Source organism: Epinephelus moara, chromosome 14 (assembly GCF_006386435.1).
Source record: "Epinephelus moara isolate mb chromosome 14, YSFRI_EMoa_1.0, whole genome shotgun sequence".
NCBI classification, from domain to species: Eukaryota; Metazoa; Chordata; class Actinopteri; order Perciformes; family Serranidae; genus Epinephelus; species Epinephelus moara.
The window spans coordinates 34877591-34900734 of record NC_065519.1 but is presented as its reverse complement, the minus strand read 5'-3'; the positions used below and the strand labels follow the sequence as shown (position 1 = coordinate 34900734).

General features: G+C 44.1%; 1 protein-coding gene across 4 annotated transcripts in view; it reads right to left on the bottom strand.

Moving 5' to 3' along the window:
• daam2 (dishevelled associated activator of morphogenesis 2) overlaps positions 1-23144 on the bottom strand; it is a 117192-nt gene that overhangs the window by 91036 nt on the left and 3012 nt on the right. Inside the window, exon 1 of one of the 4 annotated variants that reach the window (XR_007571024.1) lies at positions 1793-2069. The exons of the other annotated variants lie outside the window; for them this stretch is intronic. The gene's annotated coding sequence lies outside the window, so the exon portion shown is untranslated. Of the gene's footprint in view, positions 1-1792; positions 2070-23144 lie in introns of those variants that run through there. 4 annotated transcript variants of the gene reach the window in all.

The following is a 23144-nucleotide window of genomic DNA, read 5'->3' as shown; positions in this document are numbered from 1 at the left end:
ACTAACTCTGCCTCGCACTCCCTCTAATCCTGAGAGAGCAGTTCATGCATCCGTAATGGTCGATAAAATATGAAAAGCCCCGAGAGCGCTGACGGCAGCAGAGGGTGTGTATGTGCGCTACATGTGAGTCCTCAACTTTCGTTAATGCCCTCCCAACACACTGAATCTTTTAGCGATGTCACTCAGCTTGCCCCCTGGCACACGTGAGCGTAGGAGGATTTCCAGCCGACTGGAGAGTAAGCCTTTAATGTGGTGGAAATGGATACTATCTTGTTCACAATGCAAAAAGACATCAAAGAAAATACACATGGCCTTATGACTGTATAAATGAGTTTTGCCTCTGGTTCATCAACCTTCAAACACAAGCCACTGAAAGGAATAAATTACTTTGAATGTTGCAGGAATAATGTTTGTCTTATGCCTTTTCATATAGGTATTATCTCCCAGATCAGCTATTTAAAAGCCCAGCCTCTGGTAAAATGTTCACAAACGGTGAAGTATCTGTTTGGAATGTTTTCCATCCAAAAACCATCCGACTTAGGCTAAACCCAAAGTAGGCATCCTTAATCAATTTCACAGGTGGAAATTTGGAGGGCTGGTGCATGAACTTTCATCACTGCACTTTCGACACACGCAAAGGATTTACAGCTAAGATGACAGCCTCTCAACTGGGTTAGGCAATGCTTCCACATGGGAAAGGAGGCTTCACAATTTCTCCAAATGAGAAACCCTGGGAGATTAGGGCAGTGTGTTTATGTTGGTCTGAGCTGCGATGGAGTATCGACTTCCCGTGAGGGAAATGTGGAAGGATAGTCTCTAAAAAAAAAACAGCAATACCAACATCCCAAGCAAAAGCATGCTGCATTTAGAGCTAAGTGGAAGTCTGCTCGCCTAGTTCCATATTGGGTTGAGCTGTTGCTGGGAGGAGATGTACAGCATATATGGAATGTCTGGCTGCAAGGCCACTACTTACACCAACGGGCTGACTGTGTGATTGATGAACATGTGTGATCAGCCCACGTCTAGGACCCAAAATAGGCCTGTACCCATTACATATGACACTGTCCCATCCTCCCTCAATTCCTGGAATGCCAAACATTTCCCTGAACTAAGTCCTACACATTTTTTGTGTAAACCACACATGGATATCAATCTCTTTTAACTCACTGCTCCGTCACTCAATAACGCTGAACCTCCATCCATCCCTGAAATCATGCGAACATTTTCCAAAGAAAATCAAACTCCAAAGAATCTCAGCTAAACCTGAATCCAAGACTACCACCAATATGCCAAAAGCCGTGCTCATATAATGCACCAGAACACATGGGGGCAAAGCAAGGCGTGCTGTCAACACCACTGGAGAGGGAGCCCAAACATCAAGACCGTGCACATTTCACAACCCAGCTTTTGCTGCTGTTTATGACCTATAAAGCCACCGTAGTAAAGAAAAAAAGTACTGTAAAATACTGCCTTTCCTTCCAATCACAACAACACAAAAATGGGGAAACTTTATCGTCTTAGTGGGATTAGTAGCCTTTGTTCCCCACCAGCTTCTTTCTTGCTTGGTTTTCTACTGAGCCTACTGACTAATGTTTATTTTATTGGCTGCAGTAGTCTGTGTTTTCCTGGCTGGATTGAGCAGTGAGATGCAGTGCATGGGCAAACTGGGTTTACACTATAACATCTGTAGCCTGTCGTGTGTGCCATCTCCCACTGAGTGAATAGCACTATGGTGTAGCTATCAGTGAGCAGGAGGGTTCACTAGTATCAATATCAAGTATCTCCTACTTACCCACTTCAGATGGGCTGCCCTGAGAGATGGATTGTCCCTGTGTCACGTCACTTGAAATGGAAAATAAAGACCCTTTCAACAAAGCAAGGTTACAAGAAAGTTTTAAAGCATTCCTGCAGCCTGTGGATTTAGATCCCTCTGTTTGCCCTTTGGAGTTTGTGTTTCGTGGTCGAATTCCATGCCTTTGCTGAGTCTGACGATGTTTCCCGGCCGAAGCTGCGTTTTGTCTGCTTCCCCTCTCTGAGCTTCTGAGCTGAGCTCTGGATTTCAGCTGACTGTGCTGGGAGCTGAGCTGTTGACATTGTCCCCACTCCCTCTCCCCCTCCCTCTCTTGCTCCCTCTCCCTCTCTTGCTCTCTGTCTTTAGATCACTCGCCCCGTTTCCCCTCCCCTTCTGGATTCCAGCTCCAGCGTATGACAGCATCCATGGGGATGTCAGCGAGAAGGTGATGGATTTTCTGTGAATATAAATGCATTTATGTTCAGTATGCATGTGTGTGCCTGCTATTTGAGGTCAAAGGAGAAGGCAAGATGAAAGGAAATGACCCTTGGCGGCCAACGCTTCCCACCCCTGCCCGCATTTCCAACTCCACCCAATGCATTCCCTCACTAAGCAGGCCAGGGATAGGGGGATATATCGCACAACGCCCAAAGGAAACCCCTTTTCCTGTCTCGTCTTCTCATCGCCAACATGGATAAAAGCACACTCACACACAAAGACATGCCAAATATGCGATTCTCCACTAGGAATTACCCCTGTGACACACACAGGAAAGGCTTTCCTTGAGGTCCAGTCACTTAAAGAAGGTGAGACAGGATGCTTGATTGTGCAAAGCTCTGTTGACGTTGTCAAGTTCACACCATTAGCTCAGCCAAATGTAATGCGTGGAGGGGGGGGATCAGCTGGAGGGCCACGCCACAGACAGTTCTGTGAAGTGGAGTTCAAGTATGTTACTGTGATAATACGAGGGGTCAGCGAGTGCAAATATTAGCGTCACTCAACTCAAGACTCCCCAAGACTCCTGTTACACTGGCCAGGACACAGACACCACTCCTGACCCCACACAGTGCCAATCAGAGCACGTACGCAGAGTGGAGTGGTGAGAAATTCCCAATTCAAGCCATATTCTCATTGTCCAGAGAATCAGGTCCGGACATTGTTTAGAGTTTCCCTTTGACACATGTGGTACACAACAAGAGACTGTACATGTTCTCACCTACTGGAAATACTCCATTTGGTTTAAGCAAGGGGTGACACCTGAGTACAGCGTGCAGGAGGCAGGATATGGCATGGATTACACTGTGGTCACATTGCTGGTTTAGTTGGTCATATAAATAAAAGTCTCTTGCCCTTCCTTGCATTTGTCTAATGATTTCGGCTTTAGCTGTTACCAACAGAAGTTACAGAATCTCTCCAGTTAGCCATTTCCATGTCATCGTCACTTAAATTACTCTTCTTCTTCACCCTTGGATGTTTGTTTTCTGTCAGTTTTGCTTGAGCCACATGATAGAAATGTCATTAACACGCCCACTCGCTTGTTGTGAATTCTGTGAACAATTACCTGCTCTATTCACACATGGGGACATGACACAGACTCTGCACTTGGGAGTTGGCAGGGTGAAGTCTGTGTGATGTCCAATCCAACTGATTTGGATATTTGTGTTCTCACATACAGCTCCTCCGGTACTGTCTAAATAATTCTGATGTCACTACTCGCTCAGTTTCCTTTTGAAAGTACTTTGCATACTCAATTGTCAAGCTTGCAGTAGCTGATTCCTGACAGAAAATAGTGTGTGCATGAAATACACCGATGCATTTCTGGGTTGGACATGCGCTAAACTCATGGTGTGAGGAGTAATGGAGCGAAATTGGAGCCAGAAATAAGAAGACACTAACTTTTTAAAAACCCGCGCTGCGCTCCCTGAGAAAATCAGCTGAGAAAAAAATTTGTATTAAAGTGCAACATTTCACATACCACGTTGCCAGCGTTAGGGAGCAAACAAACTTATCATGAATTCCAACACTATCAGCTATTCTCAGTCAGTGTGTCTGGAAAAATGTGTACACATCAATCAGCAAGACCTTAAGACACCATTGACAACCTCTTGACTCACAACTAACTGATCAATACAAATCTTCTGACATTTCGAGAAGCCACACATTCTTACCTTTACTGCCGAATGCTTCGAAGACAAGGGTCAAATGTGAATTGATTTCATACTGAGTGATCTTATCTTCCTCCAGACTGCTTGTCTGTTCACAGGTTGGCCAAGGTGACGGCTTGTCTGGCGGCAATCGATACAAGACCATCGATTCCAGCCTTGTTTATATAATGTGCATACAGATAAAGAGGTGCTGACTAGATTTTAGGAAATAATTGTAACCTAAAGGGCCTTGTTAGAACACTTTGGGTATTGGAGGATCTGGGGCAGCCCCTATGACACTGCACTGTGAATATGTCTTTGGCAATTTTTAGATGCTGAGAAAGTAGGTTTGCATTATACAGTGGGTATTCACTACACAGCGGCTCTGTAATAAAAATGATAAATGTGTCAAATAGCATTGCCTATATAGCAGGAACCAAGTGCATACATCGACCGCCATCCATTCTTGGTGAAACTGTGGCATTTACACTCTCACACAAACACAAACTGGAGTCATTGATATGCCAAAGAGTGGAGAAAGGGGGAGTCATAATACTATTTGTCATCTTTCTCTAGGGACGGAAGACAGATGACACCAAGCTGCTGGCGGTAATGCCTGGGTGCATTCCTGAGCGAACCCTGGGGACGCATCCATTAACCCAGGTCTTAGACAGCCCCAGCTTATCTCAATGATGTCAGTGCTTCCTGCCGCCTCCTTCTTCCTCTTTTTTTGCAGCATCACAGTGAGGTTTGCATCACTTCAACTCTCTCTCTAGGGTAATATCTCCATCCTCAAAACAAGGCACGAAACCCTGAGGAATAGGCAAAGCTCACACTCGAGTGTAGCTAAGTGCACTTCAGCTGCCCCTGTATCATCCATCACAGCTTGGTAAATTACATCGGCTAATTGACGCAAATGGAGTGGGCTAAGCATGCTCACGATAAACATCAAGCCCCCTTTGAAAAAAAAAGAGGTCCAACAAGCCCATTGGTCCATCTGTTCTCCTTTTCTGTTTTCAGGGTATGTTTGTTTTCACTTGTCTTAGACAGCATGCCTTTTGCAGAAAGAAAGAAAATAAGAGGTTACACACTGATCTGCAACTCCACATTGTCACTCCGTGTGCCAGGAAGATGACCGCAGATTGTGGCCTCTACAAACTTGGTTTCAGTGAACTTGCACTGCCCCCTGAGTTATTCCTTTAAACGCAAGGGAGGTTGGTGTTTACCCAGAGTAAATCACATGGAGAGGCAAGTGTCATGACTGATAAACTGGCTGCGCGGTATGTTGAGCGAGACGGACAACTCAGGTAGGGCGCTTTCCTCTTCGCAGATGTGTGTGCGGTAAAATGACACGGAGCTTCAGACAACCTGCCAGTCACTTGTCGGTCAGCTGGGTGGCGCTTGCTGAGCTGCTGTCTACACCCTCCACTGAAGAAGGCTACGCTGAGCATTCCAGGCACTGATCTTTCTCAAACAAAAATTCCTCGCTATAGTGCAGGAGCAATCACCGTCTGGCTAACAAGTGCTAGATTTAGTCAGGAGGAGCAGTAAAAAGGAACCTGGCACTTGTTTGAGAGTTGGACAAAAGGTGAATGGAATATTGGACAAGAAGAAGTGGGTCACCCAAGGTGGTCTCCTCCAGGCTCATAAACCACCCTTTCTCCTTCAGACCTCTCATATGCAGGAGCAGTCAAACTTGATAACGGCAAAGAAACAGCTAGAGGAGAGGCTGTAAAGAAGTGTTTCAAACTGCAGACGGCATCTGAAGCACTTTTTCCACGGTTGTCACTGCAGAGAGGTGGCGAGAGTCCTCCTCCTCCAAACTGGCAGCTGCCAGAGCTAACATGGCAAACAGTCATGTTTTACGACGTGTTGTTCCTTAATGTATTATTTAGGGTTTCCTTTGACCAGGCAGCTCTCATTTAAGTTTGTTTTGTTTAAGCAAGGAATTCCTTGTGACAGCACTTTGCACACAACCATTTCTTTCACGCCCGCACAGAGATAAATTGCCAGTGAGAAAAATACCGCCGCTGCACAAAGCCTGAACTCTTGACAGCATAAACATGAGGGCACATTTTTATACACGGTCTAATTGTATGTTAGCTATAAATCATGATAGTGGGGAACACTATACTATCCATCTTTGAAAAGCCTCTACAGAAAAGTAGCTTAATGACAGTAAGACCATAAACCATAAATCTAATTGTAGTAACTGTGTTCTTATGGTGACATTCTTCCCTGTCATTATTATTTACACCCTTCCTGTATAAACTCTTACTTTATGCTGCTGGGATGCACTTCTACCTTTTTTTGTCCATCAAAGATACATGACAGTGCTACGCTAGCCCTGACGGTCACAACACAACGACATTTCAAAAACACAACATTTTAAAAAACACGACTTTTCACAAAACACAACCACATTTCCCAAAATACATTTCCTGAAACACAACATTTCAAAAAACACTTTACAAAACACAGCCACATTTCAGAAAACAGAATATTTTTATAAAATGCAACATTTCATAAACGTGTTTTGTGAGAACTCATGTTTTCTGAAAAGCTATGTTTTGTGAAATGTCATGTTTTCCAAAAGCTTTGTTTTCTGAAAAGCTGTTTTTCTCTGAAATGATGTATTTTCTGAAATGTCTTGTTTTGACCCTCTGGGCCACAGTACAATCCACCTGCTTTTACCAATCTTAATTGAGAGTAAACAAGCATTTCAACTGCATTGCCAGTCATATGTACTGAGAGCTGAGTGCTTTTGGGGTGTTTTGCTAAAGTACTGGGCATCTGAATGGGTCTTTTGTCCCGGAGGCAGACTGGGCAGGGTCAGAGGTCACCCAACTGCCTGCTCCCACAGTACCTCTGCTGTCTGCCTGGATATGTGCCAGCTAAATGCTGTCATGTAGGGACAATGGTCCAGCTTTCCGCTGACTGACTCATGACAGCTTCATCATGTTAACCAGTGATGTAATGCCTTGATCTTTGGCCATGAAGGCCATCACTATTAGACTTAGAATAATGTCAGAATAATTTCATGTCATAGTGCAACCATTTTGGGATGACGCACAAGTTTACCACCTTCAGGCTTAAGAAATATGTGATGCAAAGTACAGAGAGCCCTCATAAGAACCACATGTTAGCTCTACTACATCACTTCTCATAGCTCATTTTTGACCACAATGAATCCAGGTGTGTGAACTGTAAAAGGGAGAATAGAGACGGACATATAGTAACATAGTAACAGGAAAAAAGACTGACTTTAAAACTGTAAGGAAAGGGCCTTGCTCCTTTTCCAGATGCTTCCATTCAAAAGCAAGGTTTATGTATTCCAGTTGCTATTATATGGGCGATATGGGGACTTCTCTCCACAGAGTGCAACTTCAGCTGTACGACTGACATTACAATTTATCGCCTATTCTTATCCCGCCATTCAAAAGAAAGAGCTCAAAGTACAGATCTTTTCAGGAGAGACTTTTCAGAATGAGTTCCTTCTTTGCTGACCACAGACTGAACCCAACACTAAGTCCTCCATCTGAGCTTTTCCAGGTGCAAGAATGTCCCTTCTTAAACTCCATTCAAAACAATGTAAATCAAGGCTTTTACATCCTTCAAAAGCACTGCACATATTTATATATGGTTGAGCATGTCTGGGAAGAGCGAATGAAAAGTAAAGTCCAATTCTAAACAGTACATTCACAGGGGGCACCCTGACTCTATTGGACCTTCACACCACACACACCTGGTCAAGGCTGTCACTATTTCCATAAAAACATCTGGGAGTCATCTGCTCTGCTAAAGGAGGCCCCCTGTGAACAGGTGCGTGTCTCCATCCATGACCTTGCGCCCTTGTTCTTGACCTATGACCTCTTGTTATGGGTGGGGAACTCTTTGAACCTGGTGGGACCATTGGACACAGACAGTTCTGTCTGAACAGCCAAGGTCACGTTACCTTAGACTGAGGGTGACTGGAGCATATTTGTTGTTCACCACTACCCAAACTGCAAGTTAGAGCTTTAAACAAACAGGCCGTACCCAGGGAGCTATCATGATTAGCTAATGTTATAATGTGCAAAAATAAGCTAAGTCAACAAAACACGGTTGTAATTATGCATTTCCAACATGCTGTAACAGCAAAAGCAACAACTGACCAAACCTTTGAGGCTACTGTGACAAAAACTCTATCCTCTCTCTCAAAAGATTTTATCACAAACCAGAGGAAGTGGACTGCCTAAAAATAGCCCACCAATTTTATTCTCAAACCCTTTAGTCTGGCTTGACCATAATGGGTCCAACCAACCCGGCTGAACCCACAGTTGACTCTGAGCGACGCTGCTGAAAATAAATGACAAACTGCCATTTTTTGACCATTTTTTTCTTAATCCCTCTCTCTCTTTCCTGTTGGATGTAATGCTTAGAATGATGGTTTTGCTGGGTGCTGCAGAGGACAGAAATCTTATGAGCTCTCCAGAGATGACAGAATAATAACAAACGCTTCCTGTTTATCTCTACAGTAGGTCAGAGCAGTCTGTTCTCTGCTGCTGTCTATTCCAACACAAATCCAGTTATTATCACGCCTTAATGTTGAAGGAAATGAGCGTCATTTCCAATACTGAAGTGGGAAAACAGTATCTTCACAAATGAACCCAATCACATCCAAAACAGAACACCTTCAGATGCATCCGTGGATCCATTAAAACACTGTCCCCAAAAATATGCAGCAAATCGGATTTCTCTTACATCCATGCAACATGTGAAGAAAACCTGCCAAATAACAGTCGACCTTCGACCCATGAGCATCACTCAAGCACACGTGCCTCGTGTTCCACCAAACCACACAAAGAGTTTGTCTGTCCAGCTGCCTTTTTTATATGGTGGGAAGGGTCAGACATGTTATTCCACTGATTTACTAGCCCCTTAAGTTCAGAAGTCCTTTGCCACATCCTGTTCCCCAGCTGAGAGGGGGCTCCCTAAAAGTTACTCAGCACCAGTGACTTTATGGTGGACTGTGACATGGATTATGCTGCTGTCCGCTGGGTCAACACATTCCTCATCCAGTGGTTGAGAGGAACATACTGAGGCAAAAGGTCCTTGAAACGCATAGTTTCAGGACTGGGTCAGGACTACACTGCTGCTTTGGCTGATAAGCAGCACTCAGCCCTGTCTGCAGGAAGCTATCAGGTACACAAACCAAGTAAATGGAGATTACACCCAAGCTGTGCTGATAAGAACCCAATCTTAATTTGTCACTCCATTCTCTCGCGTCTATGTCACAGTGCACAAAGAGATATCACGGCCGCAGAGTAATCAACCACATCTGCCACTGTGCTGCGCTGCTCAACTGTGCATACAGACAGAACATTCAAAGACTACTTACAGGATCACTCCCGTTTAGAACAACTTGGATCATATTTGAGAAATTTTAGTCATCTTTCCAGTGGGTAATAAATATAAACAGTTAGCCAAAGTATTTGGAGAGAAAACAAAGGTTGGCTGCAGAATTATTACCCAGTCTGTCTGTTGTAAAGATGCATGGCATCTGTAAACGGGATTGTTACTGACATTATGAGGTGCACTGACCTTTACTTTAACTGTGTTATAGTGGTTGAGATAATCAGGCTAATAGGGCTAAACTGTCGGCTTGTTTGTATTCCGCTGAAGTGCGCACAAAGCTTGTGTGATGATAATGATGATGCATTTTGCTCAAGAGATTAGCTGTTTGTCTTTGTGATAACTCTCTCTCCTGTGCTGTGTGCTCGTTGTATCAACTCCAATACCTAGATTTGGTGCGAATATAAAAAAAAATATGGTTCAGGCCCATTTATTGTAGAGGGAGGGTCACGCATTTTCCCCCAGTCATTCAGGGTCACACCCCAGCCACCCCCCTTCTCTGGTAAGTAAAGAACAGGCCCTAAGTAAATTAATGTAAACAACAGAAAGTATTGCCAACACTGTGAAAATAAACCCAGGTTGTAATAAGCAGTTATTATCATTTAAGCTCAATATGAGCTGAAATTTCAACACCCTGTGAGGTTTGAAGGTGTGTGCAAGTGTGTCTACTGTATACCCGAGAGAATAGGTGAATGAGCCTGTGTGTGTGTGTGTGTGTGTGTGTGTGTGTGTGTGTGTGTGTGTGTGTGCTCACATATGTATCTTCTCACTGTCGCGTGTGCCGGAGAGACAATGTAAATACATATCGCACCATGCTGTGAGGAGGGCTGTTGAGGGGGAGCAGAGGTGAGGGGGAGCGTTGTTGAGGGGGCCCATTGTGCACCGATTACCCGCAAGAGGGGTGAATGATGGTGTTGATTGAAGCCAGCTGAGCCCAGGGCAGGCTCCTGGAGCGGCAGACACACGCCCAGCACCACGTGCCCCTGAAATCCATCTGGCTTCTCAATGACAAGCCAGTCCTGCACGCTTGCTCATTTTGTGCTGCTGCTAAAAGTGTACACAAACACACACCCACACACCCACAATGCTTGTGAAATCAAGCTAAACAAGACTCTCTCCTTTTAAGAATGCAGGGCTGGTGAGGAGCTCCTGCTCATTGGCTGGAATCTGAAAACTTTGCTCTGGCAAACACATACACAGGTTTGTAATGCTACGCTACATGATGAGGACTTTCAGCTGATTACGCTCATGCCTGAAGGTAATCCTAGCTGCCCTTTGAAAAAGTAACTTCATTCCCGTGTAGTATCCGATGATCGAAGCCAGAACCATAGGCATCATTTTGTCACTATATACTGTATTTACTTTAATGCACTACAGATGTTCCCTTACCCATGCTGCAAAAATGCATGTCGTTGCAGAGATGTGGGTGCAGGTTATAAGTGAAAAAATGCTGTCACACAATGAGCATGTGTCCACAGGATGAAAACCTGCTCCGAAAGAGAAAAAAAAGCCTTGACCCCCGTAGTACAAATCTGGGTTAATCACATCTGCTCTGGCAGCGTACAATCAACACACATTGTTCCTATTACATGCTATTTAAGTTAAATGGTCAGGTTGGGCCTCGAGTCGTTGTCCCATTGCACGCAGCAACAAAAATGTGGGTCAGCATTTTTTTCCCCTCGCAGCTTTTCCTCTCCCTGCATCTTAGTTTCCTTCACAGAACAATGAGTCTGCCTTTTTTTTCCTCCTCCCGAGACGGTCGGACCAAGTGAAAACTGGCATTATAATGACCACAACAATCACTGTGGGGCACACAGACAGTTAACACGCCTGCCTTGTGTGATACAGGGCGTGATATGAAATAGAACTCGGTGACCTTGTTTCACAACTTCACCTCATTCCTTTAAACACAGCCTCAAGCAGCCATTTCAGTAATCATGAGCATTGATTGTTGAGGCTGGGATGAAAGGAAGACGGGAGTAGAGATCAATGAGAGCAGGAACTCACTGCTCTTTCACAGCCTCCTCTTTGAGTGGCACTGTACCTTAGGGGAGCCAAAATGGCTTACTCAGCTTTGGCCTAGTGTTCTAGTTTTACCAGAGACAACGGTGAAAAAAGCGAAGCCAAGCTGGAGGTGTCTGCAACTCTTCGCCCAAAGTCGAAATACCATAGCTAAAAATACACTACAGAAAAGTACTGACAATTGATAAACCATTACATTTGAAGTTTTTAAGTAGCAGTGGATTCTGATGAAAAAAAAGGGAAGAGAAGCTAAGTCTGGGAAATGTATTGCACACTGCTGACCAGTAGCCAAAAGCATGAGACAGATTTATGATCAGCGTCTGTTTTAATGCTTTGTCAACTAAGTGAGTTTGTGTGTGTGTGTTCAAATGTACGCGACAAATGCATCTCGGCGGGGCTTCTTCCCTCCATTCTGTTCCATGGGCCAGACCAGCAGGCCTCTGATCAGCAGATCCTCTTCCTCTTCCTCGAGCTCTTGGATGGAATGTCAGGAAGGCAAGGTAATGACGGGTAGGGTGTGACAGTGTGTTCATTCATCTGTGTTCTTTGTGAATGTATGTTGGGCTGCAACTGACTATAATGTCGATTATTTTCTTAATGAATTGATTAGTTGTATGGTCTATAAAGTGTCAATTGCTGTTTTCCAGAGCCCAATATGATGGCCTCAGATATCTTGTTTTGTCCACAACCCAAAGATATTCAGTTTACTGCCATAGAGGAATAAAGAAACCAGAACATATCTACATTTAAGAAGCTGGAATCAAAGAATTTTGACTTATTTTCTTTAAAAATCACCCAAACTGATTAGTCAATTATCAAATTAGTCGGCAACTACTTTAAAAGTTGACATATAATTCATCAATCAATTAATCGTTGCAGCTCTAAGTGTGTGTATATATGTGGTGGAAGTGGAGGATGTCAATCTAATCTCGTGTGTTTCAGAAACCATTTCTCCCTCGCTTGCTTTTCATTTTCTTCCCAATACTTGCAGGAGAGAGGTGGGTTGTCCGAACCCCAAAGATTTTGTTTATCTCTGGCTTAAAAGGTGGAAAAGGGACCGGATAGAAAAATAAGGCTTCCCCTTGGTTATGTGGCTCCTGCTCCCTACTGAGGACTGCGGGAGCACCATCCGAGGGGTGAGAGATAAAGAATGCACGAGATTTCCTGCCTCGCGGCGCTGCGTTCCCCAAACATCGCCCCGGTTTATGTACTGCGGCCTGTCGTCATGGCAACCTGGCGGCGAATCAGCACAAGAGTGGTGGTGATCCAAGGAGGGGGAAGAGTGAGAGAGGCAAGGCAGTTTTACAAACAGGCTTGGAGCAGCTCTGGAAGCAAGATGATCCAGAGAGATTCTGTGAAATATATTAAATATCCTCCTGCTTTAATCTTTGAGCTTGGAGCATGTACATCACATTACTGTACTGCAGTACTGTTTACAGTCGTGGCAATAGCTTATTGGTGGTTAGGCAAGCGCCTTTAAATTGACTTAACAGGAGGTCCAAAGCACATGCGCCCACCTCACTCGAGTCCACTGGAAAATCTCATTTAATTCTCATTGACTAATTGGATTTGAGTCATTATTCCAGCCATATTTCATCAAGGCCTTTAAGTTGATAAACACAGCTCAACTTCTGTCCAAAATGTCACTCCCCTCAAGCTCTTGGGATCCCACAACCACTTAACTTTCAGGAGTATAAAAAAATCAAAATCACATCCATGTTCCATCCACATTAAAGCTGATCTCTGTGCCCATTGTAATAGCCCCAATCACTGGCAACGAATTGTGCATTTGAGGGATTTTGTTTGTCAGCGCCGCAGGATAGTGGACATGTGTATGGCTTGATATAGCAGCATTAAACGTCTGCAGCAAGGGTCCAGTCTGTCAGCCTAATACCTCTAATCCACCCCCCACTGCTATGTCAGTCCCAGTAGATGTGGTCAAGGGCACGGTTACAGTTCGGCAGCATCACCGCCACTATGCTGACCCCCCTCCATTTCACCTCTTTCTCTCTCCCTGATGATTAGTGTCTTTCGGTCTCCTCACACCACGTGCACAGCTTATCCCCGCAGCTGCTGGACAATGTGAAGGTAGGGGGTAGAGAGGGAGGGGGTGCACTGCGATGATGCGGGGGGGTGGCTGGACTTTAAAAAGCCTTTTTCTAGATGGATCACTGCCTGAAGAAATATTCCAAGCTCTGACGCTGCATGAAAATGGGCAGTGCGGCCAAGCTGTTCAGATAGAGACAGAGGCAGAGAGAAGATATATCAGCCTCCAGTAGCTTTAATGCAGGCCAATTCCTGCGCGGCTGAAACAGTCAGATGGTTTGGCACGCACAGCAATGGCTTATGGGTTATCTCTCCATCACTCCATTGCTGACAGGATGGACCTTTCAAAACACAGGCACACAGACACACACACATGTCTGCAGAGCTTTTAGCTTTCTAGATGTGTATTTCTCCTATATTAGCTATAAAAAAAACAAACCTTGAACTGCACACCATTGATGGCAAAACTCACAGCAACCACTGCCAGCAGCACATTAGTGGAGAGGAGTTAGAAGAGCTACATAACCACAGTAGCAGAGGACTGGATGCATGGGAGTGAATACACTCTAGATGACTAATTAGTCAATGGCAGGACTGGAAATAACTTGGATCATACACCATCTGGAACAGAAAGCGATGACACTTAAACTGAAAGGAAGCTGCTTCCTTTTTCCGACCCCATGTGATCTCACAAGTGCACAAACGAGTTTGAGCTGACACACAAACAAATATAAACAACCACTTCTAAACACAATGCATGCAGATTCCGAAACTACCAAAAATAAGTTTGGTCTCCACGGTTGCTAGGACATGCCTGGGTCATTTGAGTTTCTCCTGCTGGATCCTGTCGTTTGTTTACTCCCACACTTCCTGAATGCTGATGGCAGATAGTCTCCTGGTTTATACAAGTGGAGGGAGAAGAAAAACAGCACACTGCTCTGAGAGGCTGCTGCATGATGCAAAGGAGGAAGAGGGGGAGGGGGGGGGGGGGGGGGGGGGGGCAGTATCCAAGTAACCAAGGGAACAGCAGCAAGGGGGTCACCTGATGTCCACATGTGATATTTACCACGAGGGAGTGATGGCGTGTATATCAGAGGAGGATGGCAACTGTTTTAACAGGCTTCCTCCCAATCTTCTCTCCATCTGTAAAACTTTAAAAATGGAAAGAAGATCCAGATTCTACATGAGAACCTGTGTTTTACATCAGTATTGATCAGGGACAGCACATGAGAAGAGGAACTTTTTGAGAATTATGGTAGACAGGGAAAACACCACCAGCATGTCAAGAGGGAGAGTTAGGGCTAGTGCTACTAGGGTTGGGTACCGAACTTGGTAATTTAAAGCAGTGGTTCCCAACTGGTGGGTCGCGGTCCAAAAGTGGGTCACAGGTACATTCTGAATAACGTGTCAAGATCGTAAAAAAACACACTTTAGTTTAAGTACAGTTTATTTCTGGCACAGAGCTTTTATTTTGAAGTGCCCAATTCTGCGGTAGAGTGAGTGACTAACCAAACGCAATCCATTCAGTATGACACTGAATGGATTCAACTGTGTGGACCTTGAACTAATGACTAAGGAGAAATCTGGACCAGTTGGGAACCTCTGCTTTAAAGGGTACCAACCAAATTACAACGGTACTACCAAGTACCAATTGATGTTAAATCCATCAGTGCTGATACCTGAGGGCACATCTGGATGAGAATCCTGGGTTTAGGCAAGAGGTGGATGTGCCCTGAAGCGCCCCAAAGCCTGGGAGTACCTCCAAGCTCAGCCAGGGAGCTCCGAGTGGCCACATTCAACTTTAGACAAGAGGCGGAAGCACCCCAAAACATCCCAGCAAGCCAAAGCCATCGCTGCAGCACTGATCTGCCACAATAGTTTCAGCATCTGGTCTATTTTCTTTTCCACAGTATTTTAATAAAAGCCTTCTATCACTGCTAGACAAGCAGACACACATGCATACATTTGCTCTATGTGTGATGAGAAAAGAGCAGAGGAGCAGAATTGTGTTTTGGTCTACTATGTCACCCCTGCAGCTTGTTCAAAAAGAGAAAGTAAAGTACCAAAAACAGTCATTGTTGGGTACCAAATTCCAGGTACTGTAACAGGTACTAGTATTGGTTCAAATGTGAACAGTACCAAACGTAGTACCTACGCGTTACAGGTGAACATAAGAATAACAGAGGTACTGTAAAGGACAGAAGAGATAATCTGGTCGTGCTTACAGATGATGAAGAACACCCACAGTTGCTAAATCTGGGGAAAAGGACACAGTTTATCACACTGCACAAATAAACACGTTGCCTTTCAACAGTCCATTTGAAGTGCACAGCCAGCGCAAAACCTGTGCAGGATCAATCTGCCTCTCCGGAGGGATAAAAGCAAAAGGCCCCATTTCAACAAGCCTCTCCTGAGACAGACCCCTATTCATGCGGCCTCTGAATGCTTTAGTTGTTGCCAACCACGCGGTTTGTCACTTGGCGAAAAGGAGTTTCTGAAAAGAACTTGCCGGGGATGAAGGATCCATGGCTCGGGTCCACTGTTCAGATGGTGTTTGTCTGTTTAGTAACTCGACAGCAAAAAAAGACAGAACCATTTGTTATCGCTCCTGGATCCTTAACTGCGTTCGCCCATCCATCTCAGAGCTCAAACACAATGAGATGACAGTTAGCTCAGATGATGCATTAGAGGTTGGGAGTGAGCCTGCAGAACACAGTAAAAGTGCCTGTCACAGCTTTCTGTTCTACTTAAGAGCTTTGAACTGCACCATAAAGTCATTACATGATTGGAAAGAAATGCATGGGAATATGTGGAAGCCAAATTTAGTAATCCCAAAGTCTTAGCAAGAATTATGATGGTGTTGAGCTAAAAAAATGTTTTACTGTTCAGTAATGGCTTTAGGTTTTAAACAAAGTGAGATCACTGAGGAGGGTTTGTCTGATACTGCATGTTTAAACCTTTTTTTTTCCCTTCCTCAGGTCAAACAATGGTTGTCTAGCTTCCAAACCCTGCAGATGAGGATGGGTTAAGAATATTATGATGGAAGATGAGTGAACGGGATGCATCTACATTTTAAATCTTGTTAAGATGCTCCAGACTTAGATCACATCGATAATACACAATTGTTGCGCTCATAAAGTGAATTACAGTTGCTTGAATTGAATTGAGGATGAAGGAAGGAGGCTCTGTTATCTGACAGCCTGTCTTATCTTAAGTTAAAAATGACAGGCTATTTGTTTGTTGGTCACTATGGAGTCAAACACAAGCAAGTCATTGTGGAATTTAGAGTCCTCCTTCACTCAAAAGTGTGTTTTTCTTCTATTTATGTCCCCTTAAATGTCGGACCTTGACTACAGGCTACTGATTAAACAGCCTATCTTGAAATGTTCACCAGGCAAGACAGATGAGGTACATCATTAATATGAAAACCAATCTCTTTCTAATACAGGAAACACATATTGACGGGGTAACAGACTTCAACACAACACCAACAAAGAAACCATAGACCTCCAGCACAGAGTGGTGTTGTCTGAGAGCAGAGTTAGCGTTATCATATTGAAATTTTGATCGCAGTTTTTCGGGGTAAGCTGAACTCTGGAGATTCCTTCCACCACCTACCAAATACCCCATCATAGCAGATATTATTGTATGTTTCATAACCTCTAACGGTGTGTCAGCCACAGCTAGTTAGCCTACAAGCTAACAAGCTAACAAGTTAACAAATAAGATACAAATAAAAGATGCTAACTGAGCTTAACATTCTGATACGTCTGCTAGTTGCTGATTTTGATTTGATTTGATATGATCTGATTTCTTATTTATTTCGAACGTGTAAACAGAAATGTCATAAGAAAAAAAGCAAACAAAAGATTCTCAACACAATTTCGCAATTCGGTTTACATTTCCGAAAAGGAGTGGGAGGAAGTACATACTTATTTAATCCCACCCCCTATCCGGATTTTGGTGCACAACAGACCACTCATCTGAGTCGGACTCTGACTGAGGCCGAAACATGTACAGTTGAATCTCTGTGATGTTATTTCCGAGGCTTAAGCCCTGTACATACTCCGCAAGAACAGAGAAATTTGTTCTTTTTCTCGATGTGGCAAGAACAAGAACAAAGTTCTTTCTGGCCAGGACATTTCATACTTCATGAGAAACTCAAGTGCAGAACTCAAAGGTCCCTCGTGCGTTTCTGCGTTAGCCACGGCCACTTCAAATTTCTGACCAATCACAGCAGCCCTGCAAGAGAGAACAAATTTCTCTGTTCTTGCAGAGTATGTAAAGGCCTTGACGCTAACACTAGCCATTTTGATCCACACTGCTCTAACACAAGTCAACTTTGCGCAAGCAGCGCTGAAGGAAGCAAAAAGCATAAGCGAAAGTTACAGCAAGCAAATTTTTCAGTGAGGGAGAAAGAGTAGATCTGCTTTCAGCCCCTTGTCAAGAGTTTTTTTTTTAAAACTATAATGTGGGAAAACTATTATGTTAATCAAAACATTAGTATACATCCTCTAAAACGTGTCTGGTGAGGGAAAGTTTGAGAACTTGCAGTGACACGACTGAACCCGTTTTTCAGGGGAATCCCATGAACCAGACGTAAAAATAAAACAGTACGGGTATCCAAATGTGAAAATGGAAGCAAAACACTGCCAGTGGCAACAAAATGCATTAAAAGGAAAACTGGAATTCACAATCTAAATATAAGAAGCCACAAACTTAGTTTAATGAGGTAATTCCCTCAGTCAAATGACATTTACTGTACATGAACCAGAACATTTAGTCTCATTAACAAAACTCAAACTCAAAGCTATAAACTTTACCTATCGCAGGTTCAACATCCAGACCATATTCTGTGGGAGAAGCCAAAGTAAACCCGCCACAGTTTGGCCCATTCTCAAAACTCTGTGTCACATCAACATCTATGTCTCGATCTCAGCCCCCCGTCTGAAGTGATTCACTGGTAGGGAGTGCTTTTTGCCAGGCTTCTTTATCGCTGTGCTGAAAAGCCTGAAGGATCTCCCGCTTCTGGAAAGATAAACTGTGTTGTCGAGCCTGAATATAAGAAAAGGGGACTGGTCATACCAACTGCTTAGATAAGTGATCTGGGACTGAAAAGACAGGGCAGGGGACTTCTGCTGCCACTGCTACCACTAGGGGTTGCTGGGAGGAGGAGGGCCTCACAGCGATGGTGGGGCTCAGCCTCTCTGAGCCTGGAGGACCCCAAGGGAAAAGCCAGTCCAGAGAGCGGGGGACTCTCACGGATAGTCGAGAAATTTTCCCACAATCAAACACACAAACAGAGCCACACGGGGCAGCGAAAAGGACCCTTGTCCACCGAGGAGACCAAGGGAGGGAGGGAAAGAGGAGGAAGATCTGATAGTTACAATAACACAGCCCAAAGAAGTACATGCTATGTCGTATCTCTTGTGAAAAGGCCCCTCACGGTGAATGCACTCTATAGACAAACACTGTTCTGTGAAGGATATTCAGTGGACTCAAAATTCTCCCAGGAATGTTTAACCTGTAAGTAACCTTAAGTAAATTTTAGAAACTCAGGGGGCTGGTATGGGCCTCTACCAGATGATTTGGCCAAACCCACACAGTTCATTGGTAAATGACCTCATTAAGGTAATCTGTTTTCAGCACAATCCACCACTACAAATACCATCTGCTAGGCATTAAATGGGGTGTCAGGCCACTGAGGACATCTGGATTGTTAGTGTTGAGGAGTTTAGGCTAATTTAGGGAGGATTTGATGCTGGGAAACAAACAATGCAAGATAAAAACTCAAGGGCAGAGAATCAGGGCCAAATGATTTGTCTTCAGTTTGGCAATGGGGACCAAATCTACTCAGTTTGCAGGCAGAGGAAATTCTCAGGTTAAAGAGGAACTGGGTGAACTTTGTTGCTGGCGCTTGAGCAAAACAAAGCCACATGACTCCAGATAGACTTTGAATGCCATTAGCTACCCAACCCAACATGTCAAGATAATTAAATCTAAAGCACATAATGACGAGCTCTTTGTAAACATTTCCTAGAGGACCAGCCGGGCAGTTGGACCAGGTCACAGGTCAAAGGTCAGCTTTCACCACAGTTAGCTATGTGTTGGGTCTATTCTCAACAATAACATAGATTTGACCTCTGATACAAAGAGCTGCGTCTGACAATCATTTTCCACAGCTTCTGTTCACAATTTTTTATTGCAGAACAACCAAAAACTTCAAATGTCAGGGCCTTAAATCCTTTGAGGATACACCTGGATGATACAAAAGCAGTACCCCACTAAGGGAGCTGATAGCTTTGTGTTTTGATTTCTGCACTCAGGTCTACAGTCATGTATCCCACCGTCTTTGACCCAAGCCAAACTCGTCATTCTTTTCCAGTGTGATTGATGTCCATCTCCTGGAAATCTAAAGGTTACATCTTGAGAAAATGTGGCATGCGAGCCTCCTTTTGAGTGGGTCGGCAAAAGTCTTCAAACTTCCTTTTATAGAAGTAACCCCCCGAGCTGGATATCATCGCTATTATAAATAAGAAGCTGGAATGCAGAAGGGGAAAAAAATAAACATCCAAGCTGCTCCGTTATCTACACCCAGCTGTGCAGTTTAGAGGCCAATCCTTGGAGATGATGTCACGCTGGCATTGTGTTACTGTTAAAACAGCATTCCTATAATTCTGTGTGGATACTGATTCATTCATGGAAAGGCAAGCAAACTCTATGAAATGCAGAACATTGAATTAAGGTCATATAACCTTGAAATTGTTCAACAACGCAACAACTGTGATTGATTCCTAATGCCCCATTGTGAAAGTATAGCTGATAGTAATATCAACTGGAATGTGAATACAGACATCACCATGAAAGTCTACCCTACGTGGATGAGTGCAGGTGGTCATTAGTGGTTGAGAAACCAGTGGTTAGTTATGTCCACTGAACTGTGTGTACAGACCACAAGATCAAAACAGAACATCCAAGAAACCGAAAGAAATTTTAAGGGTACTTAAATGAGTAAACCTCCAGGTGGCAGGGTGATGTTGGATTCGGGTTTTGAGGAGTTTACCAAGGAGCAAGGGCAGACAGAGGAAAATCTCCAGATGCAGCCTTTCAAGCTAATTTCAGAAGCAAAGTGAATCTGAGTTGCAGAGGTGAGGGGAAACCTGCAGCCGAGAGAATACGGGAGACTGACGCACTGGAGGTTTGATAAACGATTCCATATGTGCTCCAGATCCCAAGTGAAAGAGCTGCTTTGTGCTCAGCGAGGTAGCACGCGCACAAGTCCCGAGTGGGACCCCCCCTCCTCTCTTTCCCTTCCATCTACTGACAAAACCTATCTGGGCCTTTCCCGGTAGCTCAGGGTAATATTAGCCAAGCGTAGGGGCAGGAGCGAGAGGTTTGGATGCCCGAATCTCAACCCTCAGCCCAGCAGTATATTTTGACGGGAGCTAATTGCCTGTGACTACATGGAGACAGGGGACCGAAACAACCATTGCATTGAGTTAGTTGTCTGAGGGTGAAGGAGGGTAGAGGGTAAAGGGGACCATGGTTGGGAACAAGGAGGGGGGAAGGTAGGGGGCATGGAGCTGTCAGGAAGTGAAGACATATTAGGATATTCTCAACCTCCATTACCCCCAACACTAAATCATTCCTAGTGATGGGGAAATAATTCCTCAAGACATTAAAGAGGCAATCTTACATGAGCACCTGCTCCCTGTGTGTATAGCTCTGATATGATTGAAGAACCAATCATCCAGACATCATGCACACTTAATGCAAAATACCACCTTTACTGTGGCCACAAGCTCCCCACCATAGAATCTGAACAATGCATGGTGAAACCGAGACTTAAATTGCCTCTAATTTATACCAGTGGTGGAAACATGCAAGTCTAATCAGGTAGTCAAGGCAGCAAGCTACTGTTTCCAAAAACACTACAGCAGCACAAGAGCACAAAAGCCTGGCTAACAATGACACATTGTGCAGAACTACGAGAACAGAACTTGAGGTGTCTATCCTATGATAAAGTATCTGGGGTTTATGAGATTTTAATTAACCACATGGTTATGTAACTCTTTTTTACATGTGGAGCAAGTGGGTGTGTGTGGTGAGACTGACAGGAAATTAGACTATAGGGACAGATTGAGGAGGAGGAAAAAGGAGAAGGAGGGGTGGCGGAAGAATGCAAAGTGTCTTGCACTGTTTTGTTTAAAAGATCCCATTGGACAAGAGGTTTCCTCCTTCAACAACGCGGTGTGACTCTTGACCCATGGATGTTGGTTTTTCCAACCAATTAGGGTTAATAGATTCATAGTTTCATAACTTTAAGTCCACATCACAATAACGAGACGAAGATACAAGAGTGATGCGAGGAACAACAAGAGAAAGTAAATCTTGGAGATTGTAGATTATTGAGGTGAGGTGCCAGCAAATGTACATTAAGATCATATCAGCACTGCTTCACAGTTGGATAACCCCAATGCTGATCTGATGCCAAGGGTTTCTGGCACACAACATGCCGCAGTTCCTCTCCAACTCAGGTTCTTCACAGCGGAAAACAGCCTCACTACTGTATGGGGGAAACAGACCAAAGCCTGTTGCAACCACCCATCAGCAAGCCCTGCACACCGAGCCCCTGTGGCCAGGACCTGTTCTATAAAAAATGAGATCCATCTATTGCTTGAGGTAAAATGAAAGCTTAAGAATCTGTCCATGTCTAAGAGATATTTCAATCTCAAAAAAAAAAACATGTCCATATCTGCATTTAACCTTGCATCTCTAATACAAAAAATGTCTAGTGTCCAAAATGTAGACCTTTCCATGCTTTGTCTAATCTACCAAATAAATTTAAGTTACTAAATATACCGTACAAATCAGGTTTATGATTAAGTTATTTCCAATCTCAGAACCCAGCAGCTGTCAGTCTGACAACGATAAAGCCTCTGGGGGCAACAGCCAATATTTCAGGAGATCCGGTTCGCCAGCAGCTATCCGGGCCATGACTTCCTCTTCCATTCACCACTCATTGTTTACACTTTGATTGGAAACTTGAGACAGGTCCAGACAACATTTTGGCTCATTTCTATAAACAGATGTCTGCATAAGAATGCAGAGAAATTAGAAAACAAAGTCAATAAAAAGCGAAATCGTCATCAGACGATAGCTGATAGGTTGCAAGACTGCATTTCAGCCGATGCCTCTTTTGCTCTTCTCACGTACAGTTTACCTGCATGCAACCAAAGCCCACTCAAACATGACTGTAGTCCAAGTACTACTAATCAAACGGAAACCAGAATGCTTCAAATAACAAAATCTTATCCAGTTGCCTTCAGATTCTGCATACATATGCAGATATCTATTTAAGGAGATACAGTTATTTCAGAATAAATTAACATTATTGTGCAGGAATTGGATGTGCCCTTTTCTTCAGAGATTTGGCACTGCATGGGCAGGCTATGCAAGTGTAATGCACAGTGTAAAATATGGTTGCCCCCTGCTGCTAAAACAAATCTGTGAGCCAAGCCGGTTTCACTTTTTTCACATGTACTTGTAAATGAAGGTGCTAGTACAATGGGAGAGGTGGGTTTGTTGTGGCTGGGGGGGTCATAACCACTTGTGACTGGTAACTGGGGGGGCACACAGACGCAACACTGTGTCTGGTATAGGATTATACCCTCAAATCTAATTACTCCCAGACTCCTTTGCTCTGCGCCAGAAACTCTGCACAGATACAGGGGCATGCTGCCTGC